Source organism: Mastomys coucha, unplaced genomic scaffold (assembly GCF_008632895.1).
Source record: "Mastomys coucha isolate ucsf_1 unplaced genomic scaffold, UCSF_Mcou_1 pScaffold5, whole genome shotgun sequence".
Classification (NCBI taxonomy): Eukaryota; Metazoa; Chordata; class Mammalia; order Rodentia; family Muridae; genus Mastomys; species Mastomys coucha.
Window position 1 is genome coordinate 12986206 of NW_022196911.1, and position 15964 is coordinate 13002169.

Consider the following 15964-nt stretch of genomic DNA (forward strand, 5'->3'; position numbering starts at 1 on the left):
GTTATAATGCCCAAGAGAGGAAATATGTGCAGGAGCATGTGTAGGGAGAAGTTCTGATGCTAAGGTCCATTTTACACTCTATCCACCTTTGCTCTAGGAAGTGGCCGAGGTACCAGCCTCCTCCCAGCTTCCCTTGAATTCAAGGGTAAAAGACACAGACACACAGTTGTTCCTTTCCATCTTGCCTTCTTGGCACCATTACTGGGCACTGATATCTCCCACTTGGAAAAGCATGCCCTTATCAATTTCTTATCTCTGTCTCTTCCATCTGCCCTAAACTTCAGTTGCTAAACTCCCCTGACCACCCACCTATAGGAGCAGCTGCTGTGACCACTCTGTTTTGAGATCTCACATAGCTCTTAGTTCTTCTCTCACCAAAGCAGGGCAACTCCGCTTGACTCCAGGGACCTGGAAGTCCCATCTGTCCCTTCTGCCCAACAATTGGCCTCTAGCTTTCTTTACTGACAGATCAAGAGCCAATTGGAGAACAGGACCTTAGCATCAGGACTTCTCCCTACACATGCTCCTGCACATATTTCCTCTCTTGGACATCATAACCAAGCCCAAGGGTGGGCTGTACTATACCTAGGGAGCAGCAACATTTGGACCAGTGCACCAAACATCTCTGTGTTCAAAATAGCCCCTGATATGCCTCACCTCCACCCTACCCTAGGCAAGAGTCCTCATCCTAAAACACTGGTGGTGTGAGATGGAGGAGTCCCAGCCAAGAGGTATGATTACCTCCTCAGCAAGCCTGCACATTCTGCTGGGCTCAGTCATTTCTGCCTCCCCAGTGCTATGTCCACAGAGGGAAGGAGTTCCTGGCTTGCTGTTTGCCGTGTGTGCAGCCCTGCTAGCTGCCCTGCTGGCTTCCTCATTACCAATCCTCTGTCACTTGATAAACTTCTCTAGTCTTCCCCACCTTTCCTGGGATTTCCCTGTACCCCTTTGTGTCAGCTATACCTTCTCTGTGCCTGCTTCTATAGGACGCAGCGCCGATTTCTACAGCTAACCAAAGCTGCCCAAATAGCATTTCCCTGGATGATTCCACACACTTGGCCTGTTAAGAGTTAGGGCTTGAAATGTGTTTGGGAAGTCTCAGAGCTTGTGACCATGACAGTGAGGATACCATGTCCCAAGTGCACACTGGTATAGTATAAGATTTCTGCAACTCTGACCATTTCTTTAAGTAAGCTCTCTGGATCCCTCACCCACTCTATGAGTTAGTTAGCAGTCTTCTATTTTACATATATACGTATACATATATACATATGTGTGTGTGTGTATATATATATATATATATATATATATATATATATATATATATAGTTTTGCTTAAGTTTTATCCAGACGTTAACACTACTGTGTGTAGCCAAACAGTGGGACTGGGATAGCCCAGATTCTTTCACATGCTTGACACTAGAAAGAACACAGTAAACATCTGTTGAGTAAAAGTTATCAAGAGGGAAAGCTGCGGGATCCATCTGTACACAAATCAGGCAGGTGTGAATATGTTCAGAGGTGCTGCTGGGTCTTGTAGGGCAGCAAGGACTGTGTGCTAACTCCTCCTAAGCAAGCCAAGTGTGTTCCCAAACAGATTCTGAGACAGAGTTGAAGCTGTGAGCTTTACCTAAGCATGGATGATGCAACAGGCACCTCTCACTCACGAGCCAAAGAAGGCAAGCCCACACTTGCACACATTAACATCAGTGTCCAGAGGGAACAAAGGGGTGCTGTTGAGAACTAATCTTTGTTTTTGAGACAGGGTTTCTCTGTGCAGCTCTGGTTGTCCTGGAACTCATGCTTCAGACCAGACTGGACTCTAACTCAGATATCCACCTGCCTCTGTCTCTGCCTCTCCCTCCCCAGTGCTGTAATTAAAAGCATATACTACCATACCTGTCTTAAAAATTAATCATTTCAGTGGAAAAATTACAAAGAAAAATAAGACAGGTAGAGTTAAAAAAAAAAAAAGATAAAGCCCAAGAAAAAGATCCAGTACATGTGCAAGCCAATTCTCTTGGTACATTTGTGGGGCTACAGCAGAGTCACACAGACTGGCTAGTTCTTAAGGACAGAAGTCTGTTGCATAGCAGTTCTGAGACTCAGGATGCAAGAATAGAATGAGCCACAAGCGTGTGGCGATGCCCACAGCCAGGCTGGATCCTTGAATGGCAGAAAGCAAGAGGGGAGGGGGGCCTACTGAAGTCTCCTCTTACAGGGATCTTGACCCTACTCTCAGGAGGGTCCCAAAGGCTGACTTCTAAATATTGCCTACCTTCAATACATGGACTTTAGGTTAGATGCATTCAAGGAATTTAAGTAAATTCTTTCTTTCTATTTATCAAAAAGCAAGGTTTGCTGGAGAAATGGCTCAGTAGTTAAGGTGCATCTTGCTGTCTTACAAAGGACCCAGGTACTGTTCTCATCCCCCACATATGACTGTTCATACTCTCCTGCAACTCCACCTCCATAGGATCTGATGGCTCTTCTAGCCTCCCCAGGCACTGCACTCATGTGCACCAAAATCGCAGACAGACACACAGTTAAACAACAAAAAAAAAAAAAAAAAAAAAAAAAAAAAAAAAAAAAAAAAAAAAAAAAAAAAAAAAAAAAAAGATAAATAAAAGGGAGGAGCAGGTTTTCCTGATCTTCAAGGCAAGAATGAAAGAATCAAAATATGACACACACAATCATTCACACTCACATGCACAGACACACATGCAGAGACATAGGCACACACATGTACACACTCACAGACATACATAGCCACACAAATGCATGTGCACACAAGGCACTCATACATGAGCATGCATGCATGCATACACAGATATACATATATAGTGAGAATTCTTGTTTCTTTAAAAGCACAGAACTATTATAAGAATGTTTTTCATTTTAATCCCAGGTGTGGGATATGGGGCCGCTTCCAATTGTCCACAGTGGGTGTCTATGATTTGTCTCGTGCTCTAGCAGAGGCATGATTTTGCCAACTGTATCTAGTTTCTGTGAGTGTATAACTTTGGAATTTTGGGGACTTTTCAGATGATATATAAATGCTGGAGCCTCGAAGGAAGAGGTTGGCTGGGTGGTTTTGGTTGTGGTTTGTCAAGTAGTTGTGTGTGAAGAGACAGAAAGAAGAAATTAGATATCCTGACAGCAAAGATCAAATTTGCCCCCAGGAACTTGAAACCCTAATAAGCAGGAAGTAGTCTAACGGTATCGTCACCCTCTTTCCTCTCTGTCTTTTTTTCTCTCCTACCTAGTGTTAGGGAGTTGAAAGTGTGGAAGAAGAGGGGTAGAAAGGGTGGAAAATAAAAGAACCCACAAAGTAGCCACAGTCTGTCTACACACATATGCACACACAGACACATGCATACATATACACAGGCATACACACATGCATATACACACATGCATGTACACATGTGCATATACATATGCACACACACATGTGCACAAGCCGACACACAAATGCATGCACGTGCACATTGAAAGGCAGACTGAGCTTCATTCACTTAGAAAGATGCTATTCCATATGGTCTCACAAAGGCAATTGGCAGAACTTGGCCAGAAATTGGCAGAACTAGGAATGTTCACAGAAAATTGAACAGAGAAACGTTTTGTTATAGCTAATACTAAGAAGTGTTGGCGTGTGCTTTATAGGTTTCTTGTTTCATCTAAATTTAAAATGTGGTTTAAAATAAAATAAATTTAGCATATAAATACTTTGTGAAATGACATATAAAAGACTTCGCTGGACCTGGGATATACTTAGAGGGTGATTTCTGACTAACACGCACACAGTTCTGCATTCAATCCCCAGAGCTGTCTGTAGGCAACCCAAAGCCTCTCCTGGAAACTGAAGGCACAATCTAGGTGACCCCAGGAGCTGGGCTGCCCACACAGGGTGAGGACCACATGCCTGGAGGCGAAGGATCAATGAGTGCTGACCACATCAGTAGGAGGTACTGCGGTACCAAGGAAAAAGGGGTTATCCCCTGTTCAAGAATCCATGACTCGGTTTTAAAAGTCACCAACCAGCACAATCAAACACTTGGAACCTCCCAGTAGAGAGGTTGAACAGGAGGGGTGCTCTCTGTGGGACAGAATGCTCCCTAACTGAGGGACTCTAGAAACTAGTAACTAGAGGCAGGAAGGAGAGATGGAGCTTTCAGCAGTAAGGTGTCATCCCAGGTCCTGCGAGCTTTAGTCACTGAAGATGACCCACAGCCTGTGACACAGGTCCTGGGCCAGCATCAGAGTCTCCAGCGTGAACATGGGCTGGGAAGGGGGCATGAGTGACCAGTGAGCCTAGTGAGCGAAATCTAGAACCAAACTCTTCTCCTTGCTGCAGCCAAATCCCTGATAGAAGCACTTAATTTTGATTCAGGGTTCAGAGGGTCCGTCATGATGGAATAGCTAGAGCAGCTCAGTCAGTGGTGGTGGAACTTGAGGCTTCCCACATCTCAGTGGCAGACAGGAGAATTGAAGAGCAGGGCCCCCCACCCACCCCTCAAAGATCTGCCTTCAATAGCCTACCTCCACCAACTGCATGCTCCACAAAGCCCAAGGCTTTTTATAGCCTCCTCCAACAGCGCCCCCAGGGAGCAAGCGTTCAAACACAAGGACCTGTGGCTGAAACTTCACATTCAGAAGGCAGCAACTATCAATCATGGTTCTGGGAGTGGGAAAGAAAAGAGAGGATGCATCCGGGAGATTGCAAATGCTGCCAGATGGCAAGGCTGCACTGTGCTGAACTGTAGTCAAGTACAGCATGGGTCAGGACTGGAGTTGGAGCCAGGTGAGGAGGTGGGGAGGGAGAAGAGGTCTGGAGGAGGGAGAGAAGGGTTCGGAGAACCTACTCCTCAGGAACGGAATCATGGTCTTGCAGCTCACAAGGCGAGGATCACCCTTGAGAGCGGGAACATTCTCTGTCTGCATCCAGCCAGCTCCCCTGGGGCCTGCTATAGACAGGCCACCACCCTCTGAGGAGGGTAGGCTAACTCTTTATCAGGCTTGCTGGACCCTCTTCCCCAATCCCAGCTTGGTTAAAAGTACTGAAGTCCAAGGCACCATTTCTAAACATTCTGACTTAAGTCAGATGAAGCCCCCACAGCAGATATTTCCTGGAAGCTTCTAAGAAACCCCGATGTGGGAGGTGGGGGTCCCTGGAATGAAGGTGGAATGGGTGAGACTATAATACAGTAGTAGGGTGAGAACTCTCGAGGTCACTGAAACAGGGCAACAGGGTAATTATAATAATAAAGGTGGTGAGATCGGAAGGCTGTAAAGGTGAAGAAGAAAATGTTCCGTTTGATGGGACATAGGGGTTGTCTTGGAACCCTAGGATCCAGATACAGACATTCAGCTGTGCTTGTCAAAGGTGATGGAGGACCATTTTATGCCCCTGGAAACCTTCATTAGTTCCCCTTCCCCTTCCCTGCCTCCATGTTCTTCACTCAGGTTTAACAACCTCCAGCCATGGAGAGAGCCTTAAAAGATGAGTGTAGGACCTGCGAAGGAATGACTTCAAGTTTTCCCCCTAACCTCCACACTTGCTACATCTGCATCATCTGCATCCTCCTCCTTTTCTCCCTCCTCCTCATCTCTTTCTCACACACATACACACACCAATAAAGAAATTAAAAAAAAAAACTAAAAAAAAAAACCAAAAACAAACATGAACAACAATATGCACAGGTCTTTGATAAAGGAACCAGCTTTGCTCTGGGCTCCTATAACCTGCAGCCTGCTTCTCTCCTGGCCTTGGCCTCCTAGGGGGACCTACATGCTTCTGTCACATCCATGCATGTCAAGTCTGTAGTGAACACCAGTATCTGGTACTCGTCGCTGATTCCAAGGGTGTAAGAGTAGATAGAATCACCAAACATGATTAAATTTTAGCTTGGCACTGTGGATAGCATAAATACAAAAGACCAGAAATGTGGGGCAGTGGACAGTTCTGACAGCCGGAGTCCAGTAGAGCAGCCACCTCACAACCCCGGAGACCCAGTGAGCAAAGTAATTTGTTCACAAGGGACGGTAGGAGTTCAGTGATAAGCTCCTGAGACCAATGGCTCAGATTTCAGCCCAGACTCCTCACAGCTGCCTCTGCAGGAGATGTGTGCTCTATCAGGCAGACACTGCCTCAAACTCCCAGCATTCTAGCTGGACCCTATACCCAGTTATCAGACCACAAGCCAGGCATGCCACGCCCCATACAATAAAAGGGGTGGTTTTGCCCCCTCCTCACTCTCTTGCTCTCTTGTTCTCTTACTCTCTTACTCTTACCCTTCTCCTCTTGCCTTCTTACTCTTCCTCTCTCTCTCCTCTCTGCCCTTTGTTCTCTTCTCTGCCTTTCTCCCTCTCCTTCCTTCCTTTCTCTCTCTCCTTCCTTTCCTTTCCTTCTTTCTACTTATCCAGCATATTCTATCCTTCCTACAATAAAATAGCTCATTTATACATTGCCTCCTTTTTATTTAAGGCACCGTGCAGCAAACAGGTCAGCCCCGGAGAAGAGAGAGAGAGAGAGACTCGGGCCTCAGCAGCAGGCCCCCTGCCTCCAGAGGGAGAGAGAGAGATCCTCAGGCTGGGGCAGCAGCCCAGGCCCCCCTGCTTTTGAAACAACACAGAAATTTAAAAATAAATAAATAAATAAATAAATAAAGCAAAACTTGACATTTAACCAAGCCACAGATGCTCATGTCTTGACCTCTAATAACTTGTGATGTATTTGAGATTAGTTGTAATGTTCTGTCTTAATTCGGCTCCCGAAAACCATGCTTCCAGATGCTGAGGGTCTCTGCCCCCAGCTGGCTTTGATTGGTAATAATGAATTGTCGTACAGCCAGTGGCTGGGCAGGGAGACAGAGGCGGGACTTTTAGATTTCAAGGGCAAGGGACCGAAAAGGAGCGGAGAACTGCCATGACTTGGAGGGAGAGAGATCGGATTTAAAAGCTGCAGATGACTCTTCCTATCTGCTCACATTTACCTGCCAGCACATGTGTTGGAACCCACTGCTACAGAAGACCAGCTGAAACAACTAGCCTCATGAGACCGAGTAACTACTAGATTCTTGCACTTCCCATCCACAGCTGCCATTGTTGACATGGTTGGACTACAGACTCAGGAACTGCTCAGCTCCAACTTTCAACCTGCTAGAAGAAAGCGCAGGGAGAAAATGGCTGTTGCTTCCCTCTGTGGTTTCTAGAGTGTTTTCCACCTGGCTGGGGCATCTGCTGAGACCGGGCTTCCTGAGACTTGATTAAAGGCAGCCTGTCCTTTCACTGGGGTTTGGTTTGGGGGTAGGTCTCTTTCCTGTTTGGACAGCAGCATTGTGGATTGACATGCTGAGGTCATTTCTGGGTGAAGGCCATGGAAGGATGGTCCCCTTCCCACCCTCGTTGTGGCATCTGTCTTCACTTACACCACAATGCCAGGACAGGAAGCTCCTGCCTGTGGACCACCACAGATGTTCCCACAGTGCTGCTCCATTTTGGGCCACCTAGACATCAGATTGCATCTGCAACACCACCTGAAGCAAGGGCAGGATACAGGACACAGGTCTCCAGCACATAGCCTGTCCCACAGTCCACACAGTGGACCGCCATGGCAGATGTTGATAATCTCAGTTCTGGGTTTCTAAGCATGTGGCATGTGGCATAAGCCTGGTTGGCATTCCTGGTCTGAGGACACCAAATGCCAGACATGGCCAGGGCAAAGTACCAGCAGACATGGTATAGTGGTGTAAATGCTCCAGAGTTGTGGCATGGGTCTAGGTACACCACTTGTAGAATTTCTGCACACACTGTTGAGAGCTTCTGTTGCCATGGATACTAAAAGAATGGCATATCAGTGAAGCTGACATGTATGGAATAAAGCAAATACTAGCCATGGAGTGTGAATGCTGTCTGTACAGGCTGTCCATCATAAAGGCACCTTTCCATTCTGCCCATGTCCCTGAACCATGAAGAACACACAGTGCAAAACCAGTTTAGTGTGGGAAAAATTAGATGCTTTTGTATTTTAAAGGTGCATATGTGTACATATATTACATACATATAATACAAATGTATTATATAATGTGCATTGTATGAGTGACTCCTTCCACCATGTGGATCCTGAGGATTGGATCCAACTCACATTTTGAAACTTGACTTCAAGTGACTTTACTCATTGAGCTATGTCACAGGCCAGATGACACATTTATTCCACCTGTGTTCACACCTGAGGGAGATGGTGCGTGCATACCTTGTCTCAAGTGTTTAGGATTTGGATTTGGGGATTTTTCCAGATTTGGGGAACACAATGATTTTTGTAATATGTAATGAGATGTTGCAATTGCTGTCACAAGTTTGCATACATTTGATTTCTGTTTGATTTGCCCTGTGCATAGAGCCTGTGCACATTTTATATTAATTTTTTGTCTTTGAACATAGTATACAAAATATACAAATTTTGAATTTTGTGCATAAAAAAAGAATAGTGATTATAGCAAAAAAAAAAAAAAAGAGCTGCAGGAGAGAAAGCATCTAGCAATGTAGGTGGAAAGGAAGGGCGGCTCTGGGGGAGTGGGGGAGAGGGCTGCCCAGCAGGTAACAGGGTAGCAAAGGTAAAATACAGATTTTAAAGGTGTTAAGCCAGAAATACTGGAGGGGAGTGTGGCTAGCCACAGGGAGGTCTAGAAGTGCCCAACCATTGAGCTAGTCAAGGAATACCAAAATTAGCTGGTGTGTGTGTGTGTGTGTGTGTGTGTGTGTGTGTGTGTGTATGTGTGTGTATGTCTTTCGCTGGTGAATCCAGAGCTCTTGGGCAGGTACAACCCGCTGGGAGCATCAAGCAGTTTAATTTACTGGTACAGTAACATCTTATACAGATGTCTGAGCCTAACTCCCAATGACATGTCGTTGCCTGAAACAAAGGAAGAGCAACTTCTGCTATAAAATTACCATTTACCAGGATAGTGTGATGCCCTGTGGACCCCAGGCAACAAGAGCCAGTATCTGCTCTAAATATCCAGAGCCCCTCATTCATGCTGCCTTCTCTGGGACTCACCTGTTACCTCTTTGAATAGTTCAGCAAACACTCTGCCCTTTCTAGCTCTTGGTTATTCTTTTTTTTTTTTTTACCAGTTTTCCATATGCTTTTTCAAAAGGCATGTAGGGTGTAAGAGAAGAGTAGTTGTTGCTATCCTGGGGCCTTTGGAGGAGCAATGGAAAGAAACCGAATGAGGGAAAACCTCAGATGGATACAGGAGCATTGTAGGAGAAGATGCAGACATGACCTGGCAGGCAGCCTACTTGGCACACTGTACTTCGAAATAAGAAGCATAGTGCATCCTGCTTCTGAAATCAGAACGCTGAAGTCTCAAGTAGTGCCAGTAGCCAGTAGCTGGCCTGCACGTGGGTCTGCACACCGCACATCTTTAATGTGCTTTATAAGCTTACAGACCCTGGTGTCTAAGAGCTCACTATCCCTCCAATCCAAGGCAATATGCTAATCAATCACAGCCGATAAGCTCCCACATGAGTGGTTGCTCAGGTGCAATAAAGCAAACAGTGGTCCCTGAAAATGTCTCCAGAATGGTTTATCTCTGCGCTCTTTACTGACCCACAGGCACTGTTGTCTTGGTTGGGCATGCCCCAGTGATGATGGCAGAGCTCCCGGGGTCAGGGAGCAACATCCCATGGGAACAATGGGCCAATATCCTTGGTGCTGTGACCATGGAGCAGTGAGGTGGCTGGATGGGATGGCCTCTACAGGGACCAAGCATCATGTGGCTCTTGGAAACAGACAGTGGAAACCAGACCAACATGCCTCCTAAATCTGATGGATGGCTGAGAGGAGGACAGAAAAAAGCAAGCATAGGAGCTCTCTCAGTTCCTCCCATTTGTCTAAAACTGGGATACAGATTTGGAGTGCCATTAAAGTCTGCTACCTGCTCCAGCTGGGAAAAACCACACAGGGGAGTTCGCAGGACAAGCTCCATGGATGTAGCATCTAATATTTTATCTAACCCACTCTAAGCAGTTGGGCCCTGACATCTTTATTGATTGATCACAAAACCAATTAGAAAACAGAACGTTAACAACAAAACAGCGACAGACACCATGTTCGTTCAGTGCCTCCGGAGGTATGTGTTCTACTGTGCCTTTTAATGTCCAACTCTCTTGCCCCTGCAGAAGCCAGTGTGGGACTGCTGCTCTGAGGCGCGCCACAGACGTTTCTCCCCATGATGTATGTTGCAAATGTTTAACAACCAGGAGGGCTGCTAATTGTTTGTTTGTTTGCTTGCTCCCTCCCTGGGTCTCTTCTTTTTAAATTTGTGGGGGGGGGGGGCGGTGTTTTGCCTGCAGGTGTGTTTGTGTACCAAATGCATGCCTGGTGTTTGAGGACGTCAAAAGAGAGAGACTGGAGTTAGAGAAGGTTGTGAGCTATGGCTGGACCTCTAGAAAAACTCTCATTCACCAGGTCTGAGGCCAGGCAGATGCCTCTCGGACGCTCCTTTCCACAAGGCCAAAAAGGTGCCACAGACTCTGGGTCTGTGTGCCCTCAGATATGAATGTTCCAGAACAGAGGAAGGAAGAGGTCAAGCAGCCCAATGGTGGGCAGTCTGGGCCCCACGTGCACAGGCTTTCCTCCCTAAATGAAACCCTGGACAGAGTGGTGTGGGAAGAAGAGCCCCCCCAAGAACAAGAAGCAGATGCCACGTGGATTTTGCACTGGTGGGCGACACCAGGTCACATCAGCATGCCTGAGCAACAGAGCCTCAGCCTCTGAGGGCGGCTGCCTCCAGGATTGGATAGTGTCCAATGGAGTTCCAAGTCTCCCTCGCCTTTCCTCTCCTCAGAACGTTCTCACTCCTCCCTCTTCTTCTGACTCCTCCTCTGCTTCCCCCTCCTCCTCATCGGCCTGGACTCACCCTACCACCGGAAGGCACGTGTGCCGACAAGGAGGGTCCTAACTAGAACAGGACTTTGATTTCTCAGTTTTGCTGAGACCTTTGTTGTATCATGGAGTTGAGTTCAATTTTTTACACACACACACACACACACACACACACACACTTGACAATAAGGAGTTAGTTTTGCTGTGTTAACGTTTACTTGAGTATGTCACCTCTGTGGCCAAGAGCTAGAGCAACTAGGATTCTCTGCAGGTTTCAGTCATGGGACATACTTGTCCCTTTCCTCTTAGATGTAGTTTCTTATTTTCTCTGGCCGCTCATCGAGGCAATTACCTGTTGTTGTGCTGATTGGCTGGCTACTCAGGAGAGGCGGATTCAAGCCCTTGCGGTCAGTGTGGAGGCCCGTGGGCATGCTCTGAGGAGTTACACCTGTGGAGACAGAACGTGGAGCATAGAGCACAGAACACACTTAGCGCAGAGCAGGCCAAGAGCCCCGCCTATGGCTGTGGGGAGGGAATGAAGTCACTTGACTGAAGAGAGAGGCTACAGATGATGGGGAGCCCCAGGGCTCAGACACCTCAGCTATAGCCACGTGACTTTAATTACTGAGCCCAAAGCCATCTGGCTATAAAGGACTAGTTCTTCACAGGTGAACCCACTACTTTAAGACACTCTGTCTCGGCTTCCTCTTTCCAGCCAGCTCCGAGCATCGCTCGGGACAACTGGCACAAGCGCTGCGAGACCGGGGGTAAGAGAAAGCCCTACCACAAGAAGCGGAAGTATGAGCTGGGACGGCCTGCTGCCAACACTTAAGATTGGCCCTCGCCGCATACACACAGTCCGAGTTCGAGGAGGCAATAAGAAGTACTGTGCCCTGAGATTGGATGTGGGGAACTTTTCCTGGGGCTCTGAGTGTTGTACTCGAAAAACGAGGATCATTGATGTTGTCTACAATGCATCCAATAATGAGCTTGTCCGCACCAAGACCCTGGTGAAGAACTGTATTGTGCTCATTGACAGCACACCGTACCGGCAGTGGTACGAGTCCCACTATGCACTGCCCCTGGGCTGCAAAAAGGGGGCCAAGCTGACTCCTGAGGTGGAAGAGATTTTAAACAAAAAACGATCAAAGAAAATTCAAAAGAAGTATGATGAAAGAGAAAAGAATGCCAAAATCAGCAGTCTCCTAGAGGAGCAGTTCCAGCAGGGCAAGCTCCTCGCCTGTATTGCCTCAAGATCAGGCCAGTGCGGCAGAGCAGACGGCTATGTACTCGAAGGCAAGGAGCTGGAGTTCAATCTGAGGAAGATCAAAGCCTGGAAAGGTAAATAAGCCTCATTCGTAGTGTAATAAAGGTGTTTGTTCTATAAAAAAAAATAAAAATAAAAAAAGACACTCTGTCTCCCTGTAGATTCCCAATGCCTCATTTGCCAATGGAATTGTTAAGGTCCTGAGTCAATGTTCCCAGTTCTACCCTAGGACCCCCTATCTGCAAGGGGAAGGGTGTGTCCTATCCAGACCCCATATCAGCCTCATTTACCGGACTCCTTACTACTGCTTTAGAGACTGTTCAACTATGCAGAGAGTCAGGCAGCAGCTTTCTTCAGATTTATTGAGAACTAGTTTTTCTCTGGAACTTTCTGTCCCCCCCCTTTATACTGCAAACATGGACTTTTCCTCCAGACCGTATCTTCCTGAGGGGTGGAGAAGGAAGAACAAGAACTTCAGGATATCTTCAGACAGCTTGTAATGGAAGTGTCTTAGGAAGTGCCTCATAGGGTAGACTGCCTACGGAGCCAGGTGACATGCCCAGACACACTGCCTGCTGGCCTAGGTTGGTAGGTCCGTTGGTGTTTTTTGGTTTTTTTTTTTTTTTAACCAGCCAGGACTGAGCATGTCTGTTCCTCACACAAAACAGACGGGAAGAAAGGAAAGTGGTTTGACACTGTAGCCCTTGGTCATTAGAATGGGAGTGGGGACACACATAATTACCAAGAGAATTTAGGGATGTAATAAACAATATTTTTGATACTGTCTTATATAGCCCAGGCTGCCCTCTAATTCATTATACAGCCAAGGGTGACCTTACCCTCCTGGTTCTCCTCCCTGCATCCTCTGAGGATCAAATCAAGGGCTTCATGCATGTTAAGTAACCTACTCTGTCAACTGGGCTACCACCCCATCCCCTGATTTTTCTGAATCTTCATGAAAATTAAAGGGGGACAGCAATCTGACACCAGCAGCTAGATTTAATTTTGCAAAAGACACCTTTCCCCACCAGGTGTCAAACTATCTACCTCTCTCTAAAGCCAGGGCTATCGTGAATGTCCTCACCTCCCAGGCCTGCCACCCCCAGTCTCTAGAGAGACTCCTCAGACCACAGGGCCTTTGGGCTCACACAGTTGCTGTCCAGATGCTGTGAGAGCAGATGTGTACCTTAGCTCCTTCTGCCTTATCCTCCCTCCATATGCCACCCACCTCTACACCAGGGGTCTCAGATGTGCCCACTCAACGAGGCTGGGACCTTGTGAATCCCACAGTCACACTCAGGCAGACTCACCACGGGCTCTAGGACACTCTGTTGTCACAACAAGGCAGCCCTAGTAACAAGAAAGCAGGAGACTTGGTGTGTCCTGCCTGCCCCGGGCTCAGTCTCCGGCCCTGTGGCACATTCTCTCTGCCCCTGGAGAGACTTGAGTCTCCTAGCTACAGCTTTCTTGCTCTTTTTTTTTTTTCCTAAATTAAAGTTCCTTTTTGGGTTGGGATCAGACTCTGGCTCTCAACTGCTTGGCAATAGTTCATATCCGTGCCCCCACCCCCAACCTGGTGTACCGCAGAAAGCTACTGAGCATTGCATGTTCCTAACATCCTTCCCATACCTCGTTAGGTTAACTGTGGAAATGCAAGCAATGCTGTTTATTCTTCCACGTGGAAACGGAGGAAGCAACCACTTTGAGCTCAACTGCCTGCCAGGCAGAGAGCTGTTACAGCCATGTTCCTGGGTCCTACCATTCCAAGTCTTCAGCATGATGTGCTTGCAATGGTCCCAGCTTTCTCAGCCTTTGAGGAACCACTTCTTGGGGAGCATTTCTACAGCCAAGCACTGAGAAGATAGTGTTTGGTAGTCTCTCAGGACCCAGAGTAGGCTCATGTTATTAGGAATACTCCTGGGGCTGGAGAGATGGCTCAGTGGGTAAGAGCATTTGTTGTTCTTATGAAGGACCTGCATTCAGTTCCCAGCATCCACATGGTGTCTTGAAACTGCCTGTAAGTCTAGTTCCAGGGGATCCAATGCCTCCTTCTGGCTTCCTGGCCTCCCAGGCACCAGGCATGCACATGGCATACACACACATAAGCAAAACACCCATACACATTAACACACACACACTCACAAACACACACCCTCATGCTCATGCTACCTGACTAGGGTGCCAGTGTCATCTCTGGCTTCTCTTCTGGGCAGTCCCATGCTGGGCTGGTGCTCACTGAGCCACACCCTGGCCCCTCCTGCTCTGCCTCCTAAGAAAGTATACACCCCAGAGAGGGCAAATGGCCCCATGTGTTTCCGTCTTAGCCAATCTGAAGGCAGAGTCCTGAAGGATTGATCTGCCTCCTCTTATCTCTCCCAGATTTAGACTGGTTTGTGGCTCTGGACCTCTGGGCCTTTTTCCTTTGCTTGGCCAGTCTCCACAGGTGTTTAATGGGACACTTTCTGCAGTCTTTGCTTAGTCACCTTCCCAGTGACAATACTTGGAGTTCCTAATTTAATCCTGCCCTGCCCAGCGCTGGCTCTAATAAAACCTGATCTGATTTTTCTTTTCCCACTGTGCATGTCATCTAATCTTATGCCATTTCACGTTGTTTACTAACTGCTACCTCCTACCACAGGATCATAAGCCCTGAAGACTAGGGCTGCATCCAGTTCTTACAGCTATCACTGGGTAAGGAAACAGTGGACCCTACTGTGCCTTGTGTTCCCTTGCACTGCCTGGCTAGTTCCTCCCCTTCCCCTCTGCCCTCTATAACACCGGTCACTCACCACAGTGCACATAAGCTGCCAGTGGTCACCTTGCTGCATGCCCCCAAGAATCCATGTGAATACCCTCAGACCAGGCAGGTTTGAAGATGGCTGTTGGGCTGGCCTATTTTATGTCACCTTGACACAATCTAGAGTCATCTGAGAGGAGAGAACCTCAGTTGAGAAAACACCTCCAGAATTGGGCTGTAAGTAAACAAGTCTGTTGAGCAGTCTCTTAATTAGCTATTGAAGAGAGAAGGCCCAGCACATTGTGGGTGGTGCCATTCCCTAGACTTGTTATACCCTGGAGCAGGAGTTACAGGACGTCAGTGGTTCCAGAGTGCTAGAAACCAAACTTGGGTCCTCTGGAAGAGCAGCAAGCACTCTTCAGTTAGTTCAGTCAACTCTCCAGTCTGTTGTTATTTTGATTTGTTGTTTGTTTTTCTTTGTTTTTCGAGACAGTGTGTGTGTGTGTGTGTGTGTGTGTGTGTGTGTGTGTGTGTGTGTGTGTAGACAGCATTTTTTTGGCTGTCCTGAAACTAGCTCACCAGTCTGGTCTCAAAGTCAAGAGATCTAGGCCTGTTCCTGCCTCCTGAGTGCTGGAATTAAAGTCACATACCACCATCACCTTGCTCTCCAGCCTTTTTTTTTTTTTTTTTTTTTTTTTTTTTTTTTTGAGGCAAGGTCCAATGTGTCCCAGCAGAGCCTCAGCCTCTGTGTGTGGCCAAGGATGTTCTTGATCCTCTGATCCTTCTCCATTTCCTGAATACTGGGATTGCAGATGTGCCCTTTCCACACCTGACTGAGGTGATGCTGGGCTGGGACGGGTGCATTATGCATGCCAGGTGAGTGCTCTATACAAAGCTACCTCTTTGACCCAGGTCTACTGCTATTTTAGGGTTCCTCTTGTTGCAATGAAACTCCATGACCAAAAAGAACCCAGGACCACTAGCCCAGGGATGGAGCCACCTAAAACAAGCTGGGCCCTCTGCCATCAATCACTAATTAAGAAAATGCCCTAGAGCTGGGTCTATGGGG

The 15964-nt window shown here is 47.3% G+C and overlaps 1 pseudogene; it reads left to right on the forward strand.

The window, feature by feature from the left end:
• The first annotated feature begins 9654 nt into the window (after nucleotides 1-9654).
• On the forward strand, nucleotides 9655-12277 carry LOC116077289 (annotated as a pseudogene).
• Nucleotides 12278-15964: the final 3687 nt, after the last annotated feature.